The 20,000-nt window shown below is 40.2% G+C and overlaps 1 protein-coding gene across 3 annotated transcripts in view; it reads left to right on the forward strand.

The window, feature by feature from the left end:
* Positions 1-20,000, forward strand: part of Ten-a (Teneurin-a transmembrane protein) — a 1,186,308-nt gene that overhangs the window by 164,385 nt on the left and 1,001,923 nt on the right. The gene's annotated exons all lie outside the window — the stretch shown is intronic.

The following is a 20,000-nucleotide window of genomic DNA, read 5'->3' on the forward strand; positions in this document are numbered from 1 at the left end:
GTCTCCTTCATCATCACCCCAGTGTTGCTATGTTTTCGTTCCTCTGGTGGTCATGAGTGATATCTGGTCGGCCTAATAATTTACTACATTTCTTCTCGATCCAGCTCCGACCGCAAATACATTGTTTAAAGCTATCTGATACTGCAAAGGCCATGTACACTCGTTAGGTCTGTTTGTTCTAAACGTCTTTCTCTTTTATTCAGTCGCTCTCTGTGTGCACAACCTCGTTATTTTCCGTCAGTCGGACTAATGGTCATATAAATTTGATGTTCGCTGTTGTATGTCACTGCGGCCGTACCGGTTCATTGTATTCAATCTTTCATTTTTTTTTTTTTTTTTTCAATCTTTCGCATGACCGAGTGAATGTATTTGTCCCGTTATTTTCTGTTCGCTCCTGCCGGGCGCTGCCAATTCTGATTTCGTCAACCGTGATTTGCTTTCGCATCATCCGGTTCTTTTTCTATTCGTGCATTTATCTTATTTATGCGTTCATTTGCAGGTTTATCAATCTATGCCTTTTCTTGGTTTAGTTGATTATATATAAAATTGTGTATCGGACTATTTTTTTTTTTTTTTTTTTTACTTTTTCATTATACCATCACTAACAACCTGAATATGCATAAGTGTTCTTCTGGAAACGATGACCGTTATTTTCGTTATTTTTAAAATACCCTACGACGCGCAAACTCACCCTAGTGCGTAGACTCATTGGTTACATCGACAATTTCTCAACTTTGCATGGCGAGGTCCACACGTCCCTTTTTTTTTTTTCGACCATGGTGGGTACCGGCAATATACACGGTTTATTTTCCGGTTGCACATACACTGGTTTCGTAATTCATTATTCCCTCGCCACACGAATTCCCGCGGCTATTTTGTTTATGCGGGATGGGGAATGAAATTGACTCAAAATTGACTGAAAGTTGACCATGGATGGTTTGGAAATTGGCAATATGTTCACTACGGATTGAGTGGAAATTGAATTCTAAGTGGACCATGGAAGGAGAAGGGAGATTAAGTTGACAGAAAGTTGACAGAAGGTTGACTTTGTGCAAAGCGTGGATTTAATCTTGGGTTGGTAGAGCGCATTGGGGCACTTTCTCGAAAAATAGGAAAGCCAGCAAAATCCACATAAACTAAGTTCTGAAAAGAATGTCAATCTTTTCCTGTTTATTTATATATTTATTGTTCTCCACAATACTTCAGCTGTTTCAGACTCTCCTGCTAACCGTTGGATTTCTGTATAGTCAAGCGATGTTTTGAAATGACGTCTGTATTGGTTTACTTCAACACAACAAAATCGCCGGCCCTGAGCAAGAACCAACATAAGAGGTGATTATAGGCACCAAAGGATTAATAATAGTCCTCCACCATACCCACACTCTCCTTCTCTCTCTCTCTCTCTCTTTGTCTCTCTCTCTCTCTCTCTCTCTCTCTCTCTCTCTCTCTCTCTCTCTCTCTCTCTCTCTCTCTCTCTCTCCTCCTCCCTCCCTCCCTCCCTCTCTCTCTCTCTCTCTCTCTCTCTCTCTCTCTCTCTCTCTCTCTCTCTCTCTCTCTCTCTCTCTCTCTCTCTCTCTCTCTCTCTCTCTCTCTCTCTCTCTCTCTCTCTCTCTCTCTCTCTCTCTCTCTCTCTCTCTCTCTCTCTTTCTCTCTCTCTCTTACTCCTCTTCGGGCGATGATGCATTAAAATTAACGCTGTTCTGAGAATCCTGTGACAATATCTGCGATCCTTTTTTTCATTCTTTACTTTATTCTATTTTTTTTTCTGTCATGAGAGGGGCGAACCGGGTAGCGGAATCGAATGAGGGCTGATTGTTGATTCCAGGTGGAGCCTGTCGCCAAAGGCAGAGAGGGAATGGAAACGGGGAGTTAGGGAGAATTAGTACTCACGGGATGAGAATCATGGATTTGCAGGGGAGGGAATCATCTCATTGTTTGCCAAGGGAGATATGTTCACCTAAATAAAATATTTCTCCCTTACTCTCTCTAACTCTCTCTCTCTCTCTCTCTCTCTCTCTCTCTCTCTCTCTCTCTCTCTCTCTCTCTCTCTCTCTCTCTCTCTCTCTCTCTCTCTCTCTCTCTCTCTCTCTCTCTCTCTCTCTCTCTCTCTCTCTCTCTCTCTCTCTCTCTCTCCCCCTCCCTCTCTCTCTCTCTCTCTCTCTCTCTCTCTCTCTCCCTCTCTGTGTGTGTGTGTGCGTGTGTGTGTGTCCGTGTCCGCCTCAATCTCTCTTACTCTCTCTTTCTCTTTCACTCTCATCTCTCCATATATCTTTCTATCTATCAATCCGCCCGTCTGTCTTTTTGTTATTTCTGTATCTGTCTATCTCTTTATCTTTTTCTAATTTTCTTTATACCTCTTCCTAGTAAATAACAGTATCCCACATTGTCAATATTTGTCACTCTCCTTTCAAGCTTGTGTTAAACAGCATCCTAACTTTCATCAATATTGTTCTTGTTGCTTCGCCAACATCACTTCAACCTCATGTACATCGCCCGCAGCACCATTTTAACCTTATTTGGTCACCCACAGGCACCACTTCTCGCCACATCATACTAGGACGCTTGGCATTTTGTGTGTGTGTGTGTGTGTGTGTGTGTGTGTGTGTGTGTGTGTGTGTGTGTGTGTGTGTGTGTGTGTGTGTGTGTGTGTGTGTGTGTGTGTGTGTGTGTGTGTGTGTGTGTGTGTGTGTGTGTGTGTGTTTTTTCTTGGTGCACGCGCCTTTCAATTGGACCGTCCGCTTCCTCAATCCTACTCATTCTTTCTGCCTTTGCTCCCTCCGGACCGTCTTCTGTTTGCACTCATCTTGCAGTATCTGGCGCCTCTGCTCACCAATGGCTCGTTCCTACAACTCAATTGTTAACGTTGTATCTACATGGCGCATCTCATATTGGACATGTTTCCGCATTGAGTATATATATATATATATATATATATATATATATATATATATATATATATATATATATGCGTGTGTATATATGCGTGTGTGTATGTGATTCCCCATGGTCTGGGATCAGGTGTAGGACTCGTGATCGACAGTTATTAACCTCTCGGATGAGAGCTCAGAGCTCGTATGACCGATCTATGGGTAATACTGCGACCTTACACACACACACACACACACACACACACACACACACACACACACACACACACACACACACACACACACACACACACACACACACACACACACAACTCCCCGTCGACGAGAGTTGAAGTAACAACCCGCAGCGCAGCGATACTGAAATTATTTCAGCCCTTGGCGAGATTCGAACCCGGACTACCGTAGTGGCAGGTGAGAACTCTAACCACTGGGTCACGAGGTTTGTGTGCGTGTGTGTGTGTGTGTGTGTATGTGTGTATGCGTGTGTATAAGTGTGTATTAGTGTAGCGTGTTTGTCGGGGTAAAGGAGAAAGGAACTAAGGTAAACTGGGAGACTAAGAAAAACAGCTGCGGACCTTTTGCTGGGATGGTCAGGCTTATACTCACTGAAGATTCTTCTCCGAGTCTCTTTTTCATTAGTGTTTTCTTTCTCCACTTTCCCCTTTCATCACGTTGCTTTCATCGTTATTTCTCCTTATCCTTTTTCTTTTATTATTGCATCTTTCTGTTTCACGATCTTCATTTCCTTTTCTCCTTCCTCATCCTCATTTCATTTCTCCTTCTCCTCTTCCCACCCCTTGTTCTTCTTTTTCTTTTCTTCCCACGGCTTCTAGATTTCTTTCGCCTCTTTCTCCTCCTTCTTCTTCTCCCTTTCTTTCTCTTTCTCCTCTTCTTTTGCCGTCTCATTCTCCTTCTTTTCTTCATTCGCCATCTTCTTTTCTTTCTCTTCCTTGTTTGTTTCCTTGTTCTTGTTTTCCTTCTCTTTTTACTTTTCTTTTCCTTCCTCCTCCTCCTCCTCCTCCATTCTGTCTCCTCTCTCTCTCTTTTCCTTCTCCAGTTTACTCACCTCCTCCTCCTTTGCCTCCTCCACTTCCCTCTCTCCTTTCTCCTCCTCTTTGTCCTCCTCTTTTTTCTCCTCCCTTCCTCTTCCATCTTGTCCGCATTACGTAGGAGGAAAAAATATTGCTTGATTGCGTGGTAGCTCGATACAATACGCCATTGCTCTTGTGATGACACGAACTGATTTTAACCACAGTCAATAAACAACATTTCTCTCAGAGAAACCCCCCAACCCCCTCACACTAAAGACCATATAACAAACAAACAGACAAACAAACAAGGTCTGTAACGAAGAATGCCTGGAATTTAGACTTTTTCATAGGACTCTTTCCTTCTTTCGTGTTCTTTCAATCTTTCTTACCTGTGGGTTCTGTCTCATCTACTCAGCGAAGACTCTGGTCCCGCCTCTTCCAGGACCTTCCTTCTTGTGAATTAGAGCTGAGGGGAGGTAACCATCAGTTCCGTCTTGGGGAGAGGGGGATATATATTGTCAGAATATACGACGAAATCTTTTCCTTTTTTTAGGGGCTTAGCAGTTTTTCCACCGAAGTTTTCACCACCACATCCTTCTCCGCCGCCGCTTCCTTCTTCGTCGCCTCTTATTTACCAATTTCTCGTTCTCCTCCTCCTCCTCCTCCTCCTCTTCCTCCTTCTCCTCTTCTTATTCCTTCTCCTCTTCCTCCTCCTCCTCTTCTTCCTCCTCCTCTTCTTCCTCCTCCTCTTCCTCCTGCTGCTCTTTCTTTTATTTCTTTTCCTCCTCTTCCTCCTCCTCCTCTTCTTCTTCTTCTTCTTCTTCTTCTTCTTCTTCTTCTTCTTCTTCTTCTTCTTCTTCTTCTTCTTCTTCTTCTTCTTCTTCTTCTTCTTCTTCCTCCTCCTCCTCCTCTTCCTCCTCCTGCTCCTTGTCCTTCTCTTCCTCCTCTTCCTCGTCCTGCTGCTCTTCCTTCTCTTCTTTTTTTTTCCTCCTCTTCCTCCTTCTTCTCCTTTTTCTCCTCCCCTCCTCCTCCCCTACTCCTCCTACTGCTCCTCCTTCTCTTCTTTCTTTTCCTCCTCTTCCTCCTCCTTCACCTTTTTCTCCTCCTCCCCTCCTCCTCCTGCTGCTCCTCCTCTCTTCTTTCTTTTCCTCGTCCTCCTCCTCTTTCTCCTTTTTCTCCTCCCCCTCCTCCTCCTCCTCCTCCTCCCCTCCTCTTTCTCCTTCTACTTTCCCCCCTTCTTATCCTCCTCTTCCTGCACCAACTCTTTATCCCCTTTCCGCATTTATTATCTCCGATTACTTTTATCATATTCTTTTATATTCTTTCTGTGTTTCTTTTCTAATTACATCTCCTCTGTTTCTTCCTTTCAATGTATCCCATGGTATCTTTATCTTTCCTATCCCACGACTACTTCTCTCCCCCCCCCCTCCTCCGTCCTCTTGGGACGAGCCTCCGCCGTCCCGTCGAACATAACCCCCCCAACCCCACCCCCACCCCCACCCCACCCCCACCCCCACCCCCACCCCCAATCCCCCACCCTCCACCTCGCATATCTGCTGCATCTCATTTTTCCTTTACTTTTCCAATCTTCCAGTGTTTTCTCATTCGATCCCCCACCACCACATGTTCCCACTGCCTCCCTCCCTCTCTCCCTCCCTCCCACCTTCCCTCTCCGCTCCCCCGCCTCCATCCCCCCCCCTCCCTCTCCACCACTTCCTGTCCCTCCTCCTCCCCTCTCACCCTTCCGCCTACGCCTGGTGATGACAGGATTTTGCTGTTGATGTTCCCTTAGAGTTTACTGAAAGGCTTGTATTGACCAGAGCTCCTACTGGGTGATATTGGTCGTGTGGTGGCTTGATGATGGTATCCTTTTTTGTGTTGTGCTGTTCAGTTATTTGGATTTTTATCCTGTGAGTATTTACGCATTTGATCTTTTCTTGTTTGGCTTTGTTGTTGCCCTAACGTTTTGGGCGTAAAGACTCATTGGATTGATGATTTATAGGTTAGGACTTAGTACTAATAGGCAAATGTAGATCTCAAGTAACCATTTGATTTTAATGTTGTGTATACACTTAGTTATTGTATATTTCTCCATGCTGTCGTGTTGTTTTATGGAATTTTTTATATATACTAACACAGGAGATTCTTAACGCTCTCTCTGTGGAGGGTAGGTTGACCATAAGTTGAATAGAATTATTAGGTAATAGAATAAATAACATACATACATACATATACCAAGGCTTTTTCCCCCTTCCAAGGGAGGTAGCCAAAAAGGGAAAGGCATAAAAACACTCCCACCCATTTCATCCCTAAATACACTCCACACCCCTCCCACCCTTCCTCTCATCTGAGCACCTCCTGGATGACGGGTCATCCCTGCACCCTGCCCACCGCCCTGGGTCAGAAGCAGTGTCGCAAGACACAGTACATCCACAGCAAGGCCGCTTCATTTAATCGGCGACCCCCCCTCTCCGTCCCCCTTTGCATATAAGGAGAGGACGGGGAGAAATCCCTTCGGGCTGCGTCAAAATTTACTCACACATACTACCCCAGCCCATTCCTCCTCATGCAGTCACAACATCATCCATATACAACCATTCTCCACTCACCTCTGTCTTCCGTCCTCTCCCTTCCTTCCTCAACAGACATTCCCCTCTTCCCCAAAGCCCCCTTCACCCCATCCATCCACCTCATCCTAGGACGTCCCCTCATGTTCACTCCCTCCACATCTGCCTTCCATACCTCTTTTACTAGTCTTTCTTCACTCATTCTTTCCATGTGTCCAAACCATCCTAATATTCTTTCATCAACCCTATCTCCCAAATCCTTTTTCACCCCTGTTCTCCTCCTCACCTCCTCATTTCTCACTCTATCTAGCCTAGTAACCCCCACCATACTTCTCAGATACCTCATCTCAAACACATTCAAACTCCTTCTCTCTTCTTCTCTTATGTTCCACGTTTCTGCCCCATACAGAAACTTTTTACTCTTGCTTTCTTTATCTAAGATCACTGGACGTTTCAGATGTTTAGTAATGGACTGTGAGATGTAAACTCATCGGAGCAGCAAAAGAGACAATTTGGTCCTGCATTTCGGTAATTATAAGTGAGCTATAATGTGATGCTTCTCTTCTGATACCGTTGACCGGATGCTGTTGATTCATTGCGTTATTGTGATAATGAGAACGGATATAGCGTTAACGATGCGTTGTTAGTGGCATCATTATGTTGTGTGTGGTAGTTGCCCTTTAATTGTGTTGATATTGATTTTGTTGGTTTCAGTAATGAATATGGAAGATGCGTCTTTACTTTCGTTATTTTGACTTTATTTTTATAGTAACCATTGTTCACACTCGTGCGCGTATTTTCGAAAAGACTGTATTGCTTAAAAGAATTACCTTAATTAGCGGTCGTTTATATGTACCACTAAAGTTGCCTTTATACTAAACCTTTGCCAGGTTCTAACTTGTAATTCTTGAACATATACATACAAAACATATTTGTTATGTATACGCATACACGTGTACTTTTTTGGGGGTAAGAGAATCGGTTTTCTGTTTTAGAGTGGACTATAACTACAAATCAAAGCGAGCAGACAAGAGACCCTTCAGCCCTTAACGAGGTCAAATGCAGAAGAGGTGAATAGATTTGATAAAGATTCGTATAAGAGGTATGGGGTATGAAGGATAATGAAGGGAGTGAGGATGGATTTCGTGGCATTAATTCCTCGTAGCACAGGACCACCTCTCTCAGCTGAATAGAGTTGCCTGGAGTCATCAAGAGTCATCAAGGAGTGTGGTATCGTAGCGACGGGGAATAAGGACTTTCCCTACAGCTGAATAAAATCATCGTCCTATCGCAACAAGAATTAATTTACCATCCGTAGATAGTATTTGTATGTATTAGCTGGGGGTTGATAGGAGGTGAATAGCATTATTGATAGTGATCGTAATAGTAATGAAGATAATTGTGAGGGCGACTGTTTTTATTGGTGAGAAAGGCTTCTGTGGTAAGGCAAAGAGAGCAAGGGGGCAATGGTAAGACTGAGGAAAGGGTCTAGGTTGGTATTTACCACCGAAGACTCCCCTCACAAATGCCCCAAATAGTTGGAATCGTCTCGGGTCAGGTTTGTGTACGTGACATAGTGCACGTGATCAGACCTTCTTATAGGCTGAGTACGTGGCATACTTTTAAAATAGTGACGGTTTAGTCAAAGATTTGGCGTGAGGAAGGAAGGGCAAAATGCTGACGACACTGTTCAGGGGATAATGTTTAGGCAAGTCCTGCAAACAAATGGAAATTAGGCTTACACATACTCCTTCATTCCCATACTTTTCTCTCTCTTGCCGATGACTTGGACTCTTTCGAAAAAAGGAAATATATAAGCATTTTGCTTATGTTGGTGTACGAATTTGAATTATGTGTTCTTTCACCTGTGCGCTAATAGGGTAATGTACGCTGTTGGCACAGTCGTAAACGTGCGGATCTTGCATCTTCCTTGTCACGGGTTCGAGTCCTGCGCCTTTCATTCCAATCAATGCTCATGCTCTTAACCCTATTCTGTTCTTTCAGGAGCGGTGATTTACGGTTCTTTCGTTATGTATATTTTGTTATTTTATCGTTGTGTATAAGAAGAAATGCATATTCATGGAGGCATACATAAGTGATGTATACATGTGTTGTAACATATTTGCCATTTAAATTGAGACCATGAATATTCAATTTATCTTAATTCCTTGTTATGGTGTTGTACTTACAAATTTTCTTCTTGCTAAATCTAGTTGACTATATCGAGCTTAATGAATATCACCCAACCAGAGAGGTTAATATTAATTTGATTAACCTCATTTCCCTGGCGTCATGACTTTATCAGTTTTGTCATAGTATGTTTTTTTTTTTTTTTTAAGAACGAAGTCGTGACAATCTTTCTATGTTGCATCCCCTCACAGCAAGTTGAAGTGGCTATTTCAAATAATGTTGTATCTGTACGCCTACTGTACACTTATTTTGTGCTGCAGACAAAAAAAAAATAAAAGACAAGCCAAACGCAGATGTAAAATCAGAATTTGACGCTGGGTTTTATTGAGTAAACATACGTCAGTCGATCGAGATAGCCCGGGTACAAAACTTCATTGTGATTGGTGGGTTTGAAACGGCCGGGGACCAATCGTAACAGCCCGACAACAGAAGCTGGACGCTGATTGGTTATCTCAGGCCCGGCTTCGCCACTGAGCCGGCCGTACACAGAAGAGCGATAACGGCGAGGAAGGAGCGATAGCCATTGACGGAGTCATTCCCTGCACCTGCAAGCAAAACATATTGAGAGAAAGTATTTTATTGTTTTCCATTTCTCATCTTTCTGCGAGTTATTTCAGCCCGGAACCCCGGACTATTTGTCTTTAATCAGTTATGGCCCATTAAGCTATTTGTTTTGCGGCCGGGCGGGTCGACCGCCCGGCCGGCACGAAGGCAAATCCGGAAGCGAGATTCTAACGACTTTTGGAGAATGTAATAATGTATGCTTAGATCAACCTGAGAAGCCCATCCCCCACACCCCCGCTTCCCCCTTCTTCTCTCTCTCTCTACCTATCTATCTATCTATCTATATATATATATATATATATATATACTGTATATATATATATATATATATATATATATATATATATATATATATATATATATATATATATATCCTCTTTCTCCTCCTCTTCTCTCCTCCCCTCCTTTATCTTCCTCCTATCTCCTGTTTCTCCTCTCTCCTCTTCCTCTTCTCTCCTCTCTTCGCCTTTTCTCACCTCCTCCTCCTCCTCCTCTTCTCTCTTCCTCTGTCCACATCCCTTTCCTCTTATGTTCTCCTCTCTCCCCTCCTCTCTCTCCTCACACACACACACACACACACACACACACACACACACACACACACACACACACACACACACACACACACACACACACACACACACACACACACACACACACACACACACACACACACACACACACACGCACAAACACACACCACACCCCCCATCATCCCCGTGGAACACTCATCCTTCCATTCGCCTAGTCCTAACGTCTCACATTCCCTTTTATGTGTTTACAATACTTAGATATTCAAGGGAATAATTCTATATGCATAGAGTTAGGGACTTATCGAGCAGTTGTATACGCGAGGTCATTGCCATCTGCATTAAGATCTTTACTATCGGGGGACCTAGAGGTGATGGGATCTGAGGGGCAAGCAGGAAGTTCAAGAGGCTTACAAGAAGGAAATGAAGGCATATGATGTACTACATTGCCTGTGTAGGGGAGCAGGAACATCGCCAGCAATATGATAAACGAACGAAATGGAGCGAAGAAATACTGAAAAGAATGTGATGAGAAGGGGAGGATAACTGAAAGAAGCTTGAGAGAAAGAAGAAGGAAGAGAAGAGAAGGAGATGTAACAAAAGGAGGGGTTGGAGGGAATATGTGAGGAAGGTAGGAAGGGAATTCTTGGGATAAAGAAGTCTATAATAACTCTGATGTAGAGGAAGGCCATATTTATTTATGCATTTACGTATTCATTTTTCATTTTTCTTAGATATGTTTTGGCCGAAAGCCAGCTGATGGTTGAGCCGTGTCCATTGTTGTTCGTACGATATTGACTCTTGCTATCTGGTCAGGATAGTGATTCTTAGTAATGGATGCACCGGTAGCTACAGTATTGAACTAGAATTTTCAATCCTATATATCTTTTCATGAGTAGTGTTTTTATACACAACGTTGGGGGTCTTTTTTTTTTTTTTTTTTTGGTACAAAGATCGGTGTTGGCGAATGTGCTCCTAATTCACATGAAGTTATCCACTTCCTACAAACCTGAAAAAAAACACACAAATTCATTAACCTTGTGAGGGATGATGGTAGGATGGAGTTGGTGGTTAATGATGGTAATTTTATAGTGTGTGGTGGTGGGCACTGGTGGGAGTGTATAATGATGGTGCTGGGTAATGGAAGTGGTGTTTAGGGCGTGGTGGTGGTTGCTGATCGCCCTCACTACCAGCAAAATTTGGAACTCGGATATCACGTTTCTTTTCGGGTGTCAATCGTTAGTGACACATTTGGACACATTCTTAAACTCATTGTCTTTATCAGAGACTATTACGATGTTTGCCATTACTGCCATAATTTATATTGTTTTTCCTTAGGATTCAGAGTATAGAAAAGGGTTTTGGAGGATACTTGGAAAGTAGCTCAGCAAATATGTATGTATATATATATATATATATATATATATATGTGTGTGTGTGTGTGTGTGTGTGTGTGTGTGTGTGTGTGTGTGTGTGTGTGTGTGTATACGTTTCACTTAAGGGAAGCAACAGAGTTGCTTAGTTCCCTGGAGATCCTCCCTCGGAAATATTTTGATTGATTTTGTCGATGCTGTCGGGAGTTACAAAATTAATTATTTCATTATTCAATATTTCGAAATTGGCAAGAAATCTGTATCTGAATAAGTTAGACCTTAAAGCCATCTAGCACGAAATTTTATTTCAAGCTGATTAAAATTTATCTTATCAATTCAAGAGTAAGAATGACGATAATGATAATATTGACAAAATTATTCGTTTTCTACAGAAATTCTGACAGCGTTAGTGCTACAGGCAAAGGTGGTCTTCGTGACTATGGTGGGGTTAGGGAGGGTTTCGAAAATAGTATTAGAATATGTCCCAACGGGGCAGACACTCACCCATTCTACGGTCTTTGTTTGCTGGGTTTGTGATGCTGGAAATGACCAGCAGATTTATGCTAACTTAATCAGCCTTCTGCTAACTTGATATCCGGTCCGCTTGCTTGATACCAGGTTCTACGTAATTGTATCAGCCAACTGGTGAACATAGCAGTGATGGTGGGGATGGTAATGATGATGTCAGTGCTGATGACTAGGATAATATTGTTAATGGTGAATATAAGGACAAATGATGATTGTCTTAAGTAGGAATAGTGTCATTAGCTTAGGAGATAGTGGTTTTGATGCTGACGATACTAGTGGTGAGGATGGTAATGAAGATGGTGTCATATTATTTATGATAATAAGAGTGGTGACGTGGGGATTTTACAGGTAACTGTGATAAAAGAATAGGAAGAATGGTAAGCGTAATTTGTTAAGAAAAAATAATTTTGATTGGCTTTGCTCAGTTTGTAATTTCTCTATTTTTATATTGGTTATTTGTTGAATTAATTAATTTGTTAATTTTTTAACTATTTATTCACTTATCTATATATATATATATATTTGACGATAATGAAGATACGATGATAATGCAGTGATTGTGATGATGGTAATGATGACGTCTTGGCCTCCTCTCAACATCTGTTCTTTTACTTTATCTATTCTCTCTCTCTCTCTCTCTCTCTCTCTCTCTCTCTCTCTCTCTCTCTCTCTCTCTCTCTCTCTCTCTCTCTCTCTCTCTTTCTCTCTCTATATATATATATATCTATCTCTTTCTCTCTCTCTCTCTCTCTCTCTCTCTCTCTCTCTCTCTCTCTCTCTCTCTCTCTCTCTCTCTCTCTCTCTCTCTCTCTCTCTCTATCTCTCTCTCTCACTCTCTCTATCTCTCCATCTGTGTGTGTGTGTGTTCGCATGTACATATGGATATGTATCTACCATATACATCTTTATTGTCCCCATAATCATACAGGTCCTTTGGTAATAAAATATGAAGTATTATCTCTGTCATTATCAGCGACCTTTATTACCTTTATCATCATATTAAAATTGATCCTGTGTACCCAAGCCCTACTGCCTGTAGTTAAAGCTCCGTTATGGCCGTTATGGCCAGTGGCCGTTAATCTCATGTGATTCGAATTAAAACTACGACTTAGCAGTTTTATGTTTATTTATTTATCTAATTTTTATCTGTTTATTTTAATTTTGTTTGTTTGATTCCCTTGTGAAAAAACAACAACATAAAAACCAGTTGTTTGGGTCCCTGTGCAAAATATGAAAATAGCGGAGACTGGATTTTATGTATAATAGAAACGACGATTTTCGCTGATGAGAGTATGTAGTGTTGTGTACATCCGGATCTATGCAAATATATATTTCATTGTTACTATATTAAAAGAATGTTATTCGCAGAATTTTGATTTTATCATAAAGGGACTACCGTATATATAAATGTACTAAATAATCATTAACGAGACCTATATTTGCTTAACATGACCTGTCATAGGTCATGATCAAGTGACCTCTTCTGATACTATAAGTTGACCCCATTTGACCTTGGGTTAGTACTTGGGAGACAGATCAAGGAAAAGATGTAATCGCTTGGAATCTGGTCCACTTGAGAGAGCTGAAGATTTTTTCTTTCTTTTTCTTTTTAGCAAGTTGTTTTTGGCAGCTTTTATTCGACATGTTCACAGCAGGACTTAAAGAATAGACTTGCTCCGGCAGAAGCTGTCTTCAATTCCAGCAAAATATGGAAATGTTTATCTGAAGGTTGGTGTTTAAGAACAAAAAATTAGATCGAATGTGGAATTAACATTGATCTTAAGCGTCTTTGTCGTAGCGTTGAAAACAACAACTCCTTTAATTCCAAAAAGTTCTTACATGTTGAGTAAAACTGTCTGACATAAGACAGAACAAAATTATTTGATAATACAAATATGACGGCTCGAGCAATTTTATTTGAGAGAAAGGGATATATGTATACACCCACACACACAGACAGACAGTGATAGTGAGAGAGAAGGAGAAAGAGAGCTAATCAGTTGGCCCGGGAAGAGAAAGTAACAGCTGTAGTTCGCAGTCAAGGTAGGTTTGCCGAAGACATGGGCACTGAGTGGTGGGGGTGGGGAGGTGGGGAGGTGGGCGTGGGGAGGAAAGAAGGCAGATCGATGTCCTGCCGACGACTGTGCCTTAAAGATATGCTGAGCAAATGTCTGCGCTTTATTTCCCTCTCTTTCTGTCTGGCCGTCTGTCTGTCTGTTTCTCTCTCTCTCTCCCTCTCCCTCTCCCTCTCCCTCTCGCTCTCGCTCTCACTCTCACTCTCTCTCTCTCTCTCTCTCTCTCTCTCTCTCTCTCTCTCTCTCTCTATATATATATATATATATATATATATATATATATATATATATTTATATATATATATATCCCTCTCTCTTTCTCTTTCTTTTACGAACTTGACTGATGGCAATGATTTGGTTGTATGGATGAGTGATTCAGGCGGCAGTAGCAGCAGCAGCAGCAGCCAGCTGTAGGGCCTGACCGCTGCCTGGGAAGGGTCGTCTGCTCATGCGCATTCATGCGATCATGATCAGTCATGCGGCCTCGCTCTGCCAATTCACTATTCTTTGGATTCGTCATAGCAGTTTGTTTTTATCTGGGCATTCACCATATAAGTTTTTTTTCATGTGGCCATATATCTATTCATTTATGTATGTTTTCATTAGTTCATACATATTTGTTTATTCAGTTTACTTATTTATTATTTATTTATATTATTTACTTGTTTATTCAATTTCTGTGGTTAGAAAGTGGTGGGTGGCTTTGCCCAAGTAGTCTTCCGGTACGAGGTTGATTTGTAGGTCAGAGTTTTGTGATGAAAATAATGGAGTGAGGTCTGGTGTCAAGGTTATAGTTTCTGCCTCCGAGTTGCAGGGAGTCTTGAAGCGACGTCGAGTCATAACTGCGGAATGTCCGATTTTAATGGTGTTCATGTTTCGAGATCTCGCAGCGATGATCGTACGTAGCTTCGGTATTATGCAGTCATGATGTTTTGAGATTTGTTCGTAATGGGATATGGGGCATGAGTTTGCATGCAGAAATTATATATTAAAGATGTCTTACGAAATGAACAACAAATAGTATACTCGTAGCAGGTGAATGTTAGTTTGAGCTGATAATTGTATGATATGGCAGATGGTATTCTGCATTGTATGTGCATTTTGTTTTGTTTTTTGTGAAAAACGCTAAAACATGGAACTGTTGTAGGAATTGGTGGACATATAATGGGTAGAGAACTGTTGCAAGATTTGCAATCTATCTTACCTATGTGTTAGTTTTCAAATAATATATTTTCTGACATTCGCCAAATAAAGGAGTGATGAATATAAATGAAAAAATTGTGTGCTGAAATTCTTCAAATATGTTTTTGTCCTTTTTGGAAAAGACAAAAAAAGGAAAGAAAGAAATAAGAGAAGAAGAAGAAAAAAATAACCGGAAGAATGATAAATATGGATTAAAAGAATGCGTGCCTGAGACTCGCCCAAGGCTTTAAGCAGAATGAGACGACGACTTGACGACTTCTTCTGCCGAGTACCTGTGAGTGTCGTCTTTAGAAGTGCGAACAGTTGTGTGACGCGTTGTTCGGTGGATGTGCATTTCGGAAAAGACAACTGAATAATTCAGAAAATAGTTGGCCGTAATCCTTTTGGACGAAGAGGTCGTCAAATTAGAGAACACTCCAACTTGACGAATTTGCTGTGAGGGATGAGGGAGAGGGAGAAAGGAGGAAAAGGGAGAATAGAGTGGAATAGGAAGTCTTTAAAACGACAAGAATCTTAGGAAATGGATTGCAAGATGATGAAGGAAGACATTACAGATTCCTTCATCATGGTAAGGAGAGATCGACCGCCTCATAGAAAATATTTTTTTTAAGAAAAAAAAAAAACGAGAAACTTAAAGAAATTATTTTAGAGTTGGATGTCACGAGAAACGGGTCTGTCCTTTTGGGAAATGGAGAAATAGGATTCATATATATCGTATGATGTGAAACGAATTAGATGCTAAAATTTGGCCACCAGGTCTTAGCTCCAAATATAGTGAATGTTGGAAAATAGGAATGGAAATGTTAGACTGAGCTGTCAAGTGCTAAAGGGAATGATTTGAAATACGAGATAATCAGATGGAAGCCGGAGGTTGAAGTGAATATTTTATTAGATATTAATGAGGTAGAAATTATATTGATGTGGAAAATGTTTAACTTAAAGAAGATAGAGAGATTGGAAAAAAATGATACGGAAATGAATGTCTCGATAAGATGAACAGATGGGAACAGGAGAGGAGTATCTAGATGGGACTCATTTTCTCCGAGATGAACAAATAAGAAAATTGTGGTTCATACATTCATGACAAATTTGGAGAAATGAACAAATTAGAACTGGAAGCTCGTATGAAAAAATCTGTAGTCTTAGGGAGATCATCAGGCTGGAAAGAAACGATGGTACAGAAATGAAAATATGTGAAATGAATATGAAATCAGAAAGCTTTATTTGATTTGTTATGTGTTTGTGAAATGAATAAGTGAGAGCAGACTCACATAGAAATGACAACCTAGTAAGACGAACAGAAGAGGAAATGAGTTGTAAACTAAAAACGACATCCATAGTGAAATAAACATGAAAGTATTTTTTGATCAACAAATTAAAGCAAAGGGGCTGGTTTGTTATAGAATGGAAATGACACTTTCATTTCCCGCATTATAGAAATATTTTGTGTTCATATACTATCGTATAATGGAAAGTATCCAGCCCCGGCTTGATTATTATAGTATAGATGAATGGATATCTGAAAAGCCTTTCTAGTTATATACGTGTACCGGGTTATTTATCCGAAATTGATGGTGAATTGAAAATTGATTAATATCATTGACGGATGTCCGATTATTTTGGTAGAAATAGGATGTTAGTTGGAAAATTGTATGGAACTATTAACTCGCTTATCTAGGCATAAAAGAATGAATGATCGGGTCGGAATCAGTGTGCAATGGCGGAGTGGTGGGCATGTCTGCAGCGGAAAGGGTTCAGCTATAAACAAGACTCAGGGTTAGCCCAATATTTATTGGACAATGATCAATCTCTTCAGTCCCAGAAGCGTCCCTCAGCTGAATGAAATCCCCTGCCGGTGTTTTGAGCTTAAATCTTTCTCTTTCACATCAAATGGTTCCAGTAAACTGAATAAAGTTGTCTGGTGTAAGTCCGAATAAAGTCATTATAGAGATCACATGGCTGGAAAAGGTTATTAATCTTATTGAATTCTCTAGATATTACAGGACGTGAGGATTCTCTCAAGCTAGAGAAACTCTTTTGGATGTCTAGCCAGATCAAAATTATCAAACGATATTGCTGGGCAGTAATAATGAAAGACAAAGTCAAAATAAAGGCATTAATAATAATTTGACGCTTTTGAGAGCAAAAATTTATTCTAAAGTGATTAAGATTGACTATCGCTAGACAAAATGAATAAATAGATAAATGAGTAAAAGAATAAACTGACGAACAAACAAATTATTAGGTAGATAGATAAATAACAAAAGAAAGCATAATAAAATTGCTAAAAGGAATCGTCTAGCATTAGCCAGAAAAAAGACTGAAACGCAGTCTTGTATGCAATCTGATCCACATAACTGAATGCATATATGCACAGGGGTTTTGTAATGACTTAACGTGACAGGTAAATATATAACAGAAATGTGTAGCTTCTCCCCCTCGCTATTTCCCCCATCCATCGTTCCCGGCTTATTATTTTTATAATTCCCCCTTTGTCGACTTTTTACATTATATATATATATATATATATATATATATATATATATATATATATATATATATATATATATATATATATATATTTTTCTCTCTCTCTCTCTCTCTCTCTCTCTCTCTCTCTCTCTCTCTCTCTCTCTCTCTCTCTCTCTCTCTCTCTCTCTCTCTCTCTCTCTCTCTCTCTCTCTCTCTCTGTACTTCCTCTTCCCTTGCGTAGGTCTCTGGGAGCAATACCTTGTTCTTTTTTTTCTGATTTTTTTATTTGCTGTTGCCCTTAACCTTTCTGCATTTATTCATCATTATCATTCCTAACATTTACATTTATAAACACACACACACACACACACACACACACACACACACACACACACACACACACACATATATATATATATATATATATATATATATATATATATATACATACATACATACACTTATGATATCTTTATTTTACGTGTTTTTTCGTGATTATATGACTGTAGATCAATTTATACTCAAAGAAGTAAGATCATCAGTTTTAACTCCTGCTATCCCTCATTTCCAATACCTTTCCACGACCATACCTTCCTTCTTACTTGCCACTCCACTCTTCTCATCTCACTGGTGTGATATTATATCGGAGGATAGAAACGCTGGATTAGTAACGAGAACCCCACAATTAAATTTTTCCTTTGCGGTGCCTACATCTGTTTCTTTAACCTTTTTGATTTCCAGAAGTTTATCTTTTCCTCTGATGTTTGTTCAACTATGATGAACAGTAAGTACGATGAATTGTGAACAAAGGAGAATTCAGACCCCATTTCAGTACAGATTTAACGCCCAGACGAATAAGATCGTCTGGACTTAGTGTGATTATAAGTCTAGGGTATAAAGGTACGTTTTGCTCTGTGCGATAATTAGCCTCCTACCACACACAATGCCAGGTGACGCGCAGCTTACTAACTGGCATCTTATTTGGGTAAGCACGTTGGTGGGTTGAGTTAGAAATATCAACCACGTATTTAGCTCCAGGCAAAACAGCCCCATTAAAAAAAAAAAAAAAAAAAAAAAAAAAAATTGTGTTCTAGATGACCATTTGACGATCATCATTGACCAATGAGTGATTATGGTACCTAAAGTCTCCGCGTCTTTGGCCTCTATGTTCGACTCTCAGGTTTGCTATTGAAGTCGCCAGGGGATTTTATTCGGCCGAGGAAAGCCCCTGGAGACGCCAAAGAGATAATTTTGGAGAGCGTGAAATTGGTCTGGGGCCTTTCTCGATATTGGTTCTTCTTGTATCTTATGATCTCTTATCTTCTCCATGTCTGTCTCATTCTTTCCCCATTTCTTGCGTTTCTTATTCTATTTTGTTATACCTTAAAGTCGTTTCTAATTTACTCTATCTCTGTTTATTCTTTTTATCATTCTTATCTGTGTTTGTTTGTTTCGGCTTATTAATATTTCCCTCTTTTCTTCTTTCTCCTCAATGCATTACATCTTTATCTCTCGTTTTTTTTTCATTCGTTAAATCACCTCTATTCCGCTATTGTGTGCATATTATTTCTCTTTTGCTTCCTCTTTTTGTTCATCTAAGCCATTGGTCTTCTGAAACAAATTAAGCCTTTGTGAAAGTTATGTAGTATAAATAAAAACACTTGTTGGCCAGAACCGATTTTTTAAGGTGTGTACGATGATTTAAAGGATGGACAAAATTCTTGATTTATGGATCATTCATGCCTTGAAGATTCCTTTTAAGGTTATTATTATTTTTTTAACCAGAATAAATTGTTAATAAGAGTGAAATGAGTCAATTCTTGTTCACTTTTAGATTATAATTCAGTTTTCATTTAGTTCCTTTTACTTCGTTGCAGTTATTTTAAGTCAAATTTTATTTATAGCACTGTAATCTCATATAAGCTGTAAGTATTATTGCAGATCTTATTATAATGATCAAAATTATTCGTTCTTATCTACGAAATAATTCTCTATTAAGTGTTTAATTTCAACTGCTTATTATCTTTCCTTTTTTTAAATAATGCCTTATCATTATCTCCCTCCGATTTATCTTCTCGTATTATTGTTATCCACCGACCTTTCTTTTCCATCGTCATGTCTCCCCATTCGTATTTTCATTTCCTTCTCTCTCTTCAGTCCCTCTGTTGTGTGGTCTTGCGTCTATTCTTCTTCCTGATAGTTCCCTGTTGACTTATCATTTTCATTTCTATTTATCTTTGTCAACTTCCCCTCCTGTGAGTAATTGTCTTCTTTTTTTTTCTCGTTCTCTTATGCTAATTCCTTGTTTCTCGTGCATTCTGAGTTCGCTCGGCCGTTGCGCTCCTATCTCTTCTTGTCCTTTGTTGCTGTCTCGGAGACTCCAGCCTTCGCTCCTCTCTCTTCTCCAAGTTTCAGTCTGTGGGCATTCTAAGAATGGGTTCACATGGTCTGACGGTTCGTCGAACGCGGTTCGACAGACACGTGTTTAAAGTGATGTGTGAACGTGTGAACGGGGTATTTGGTTGTCGAAGACGTTGGTTAAACCCCAAATAGCTTGATAAGGAAACAAGAAAAGTATT

This window comes from Oratosquilla oratoria, chromosome 23, assembly GCF_046742065.1.
Source record: "Oratosquilla oratoria isolate Oo_2021 chromosome 23, ASM4674206v1, whole genome shotgun sequence".
NCBI lineage: Eukaryota > Metazoa > Arthropoda > Malacostraca > Stomatopoda > Squillidae > Oratosquilla > Oratosquilla oratoria.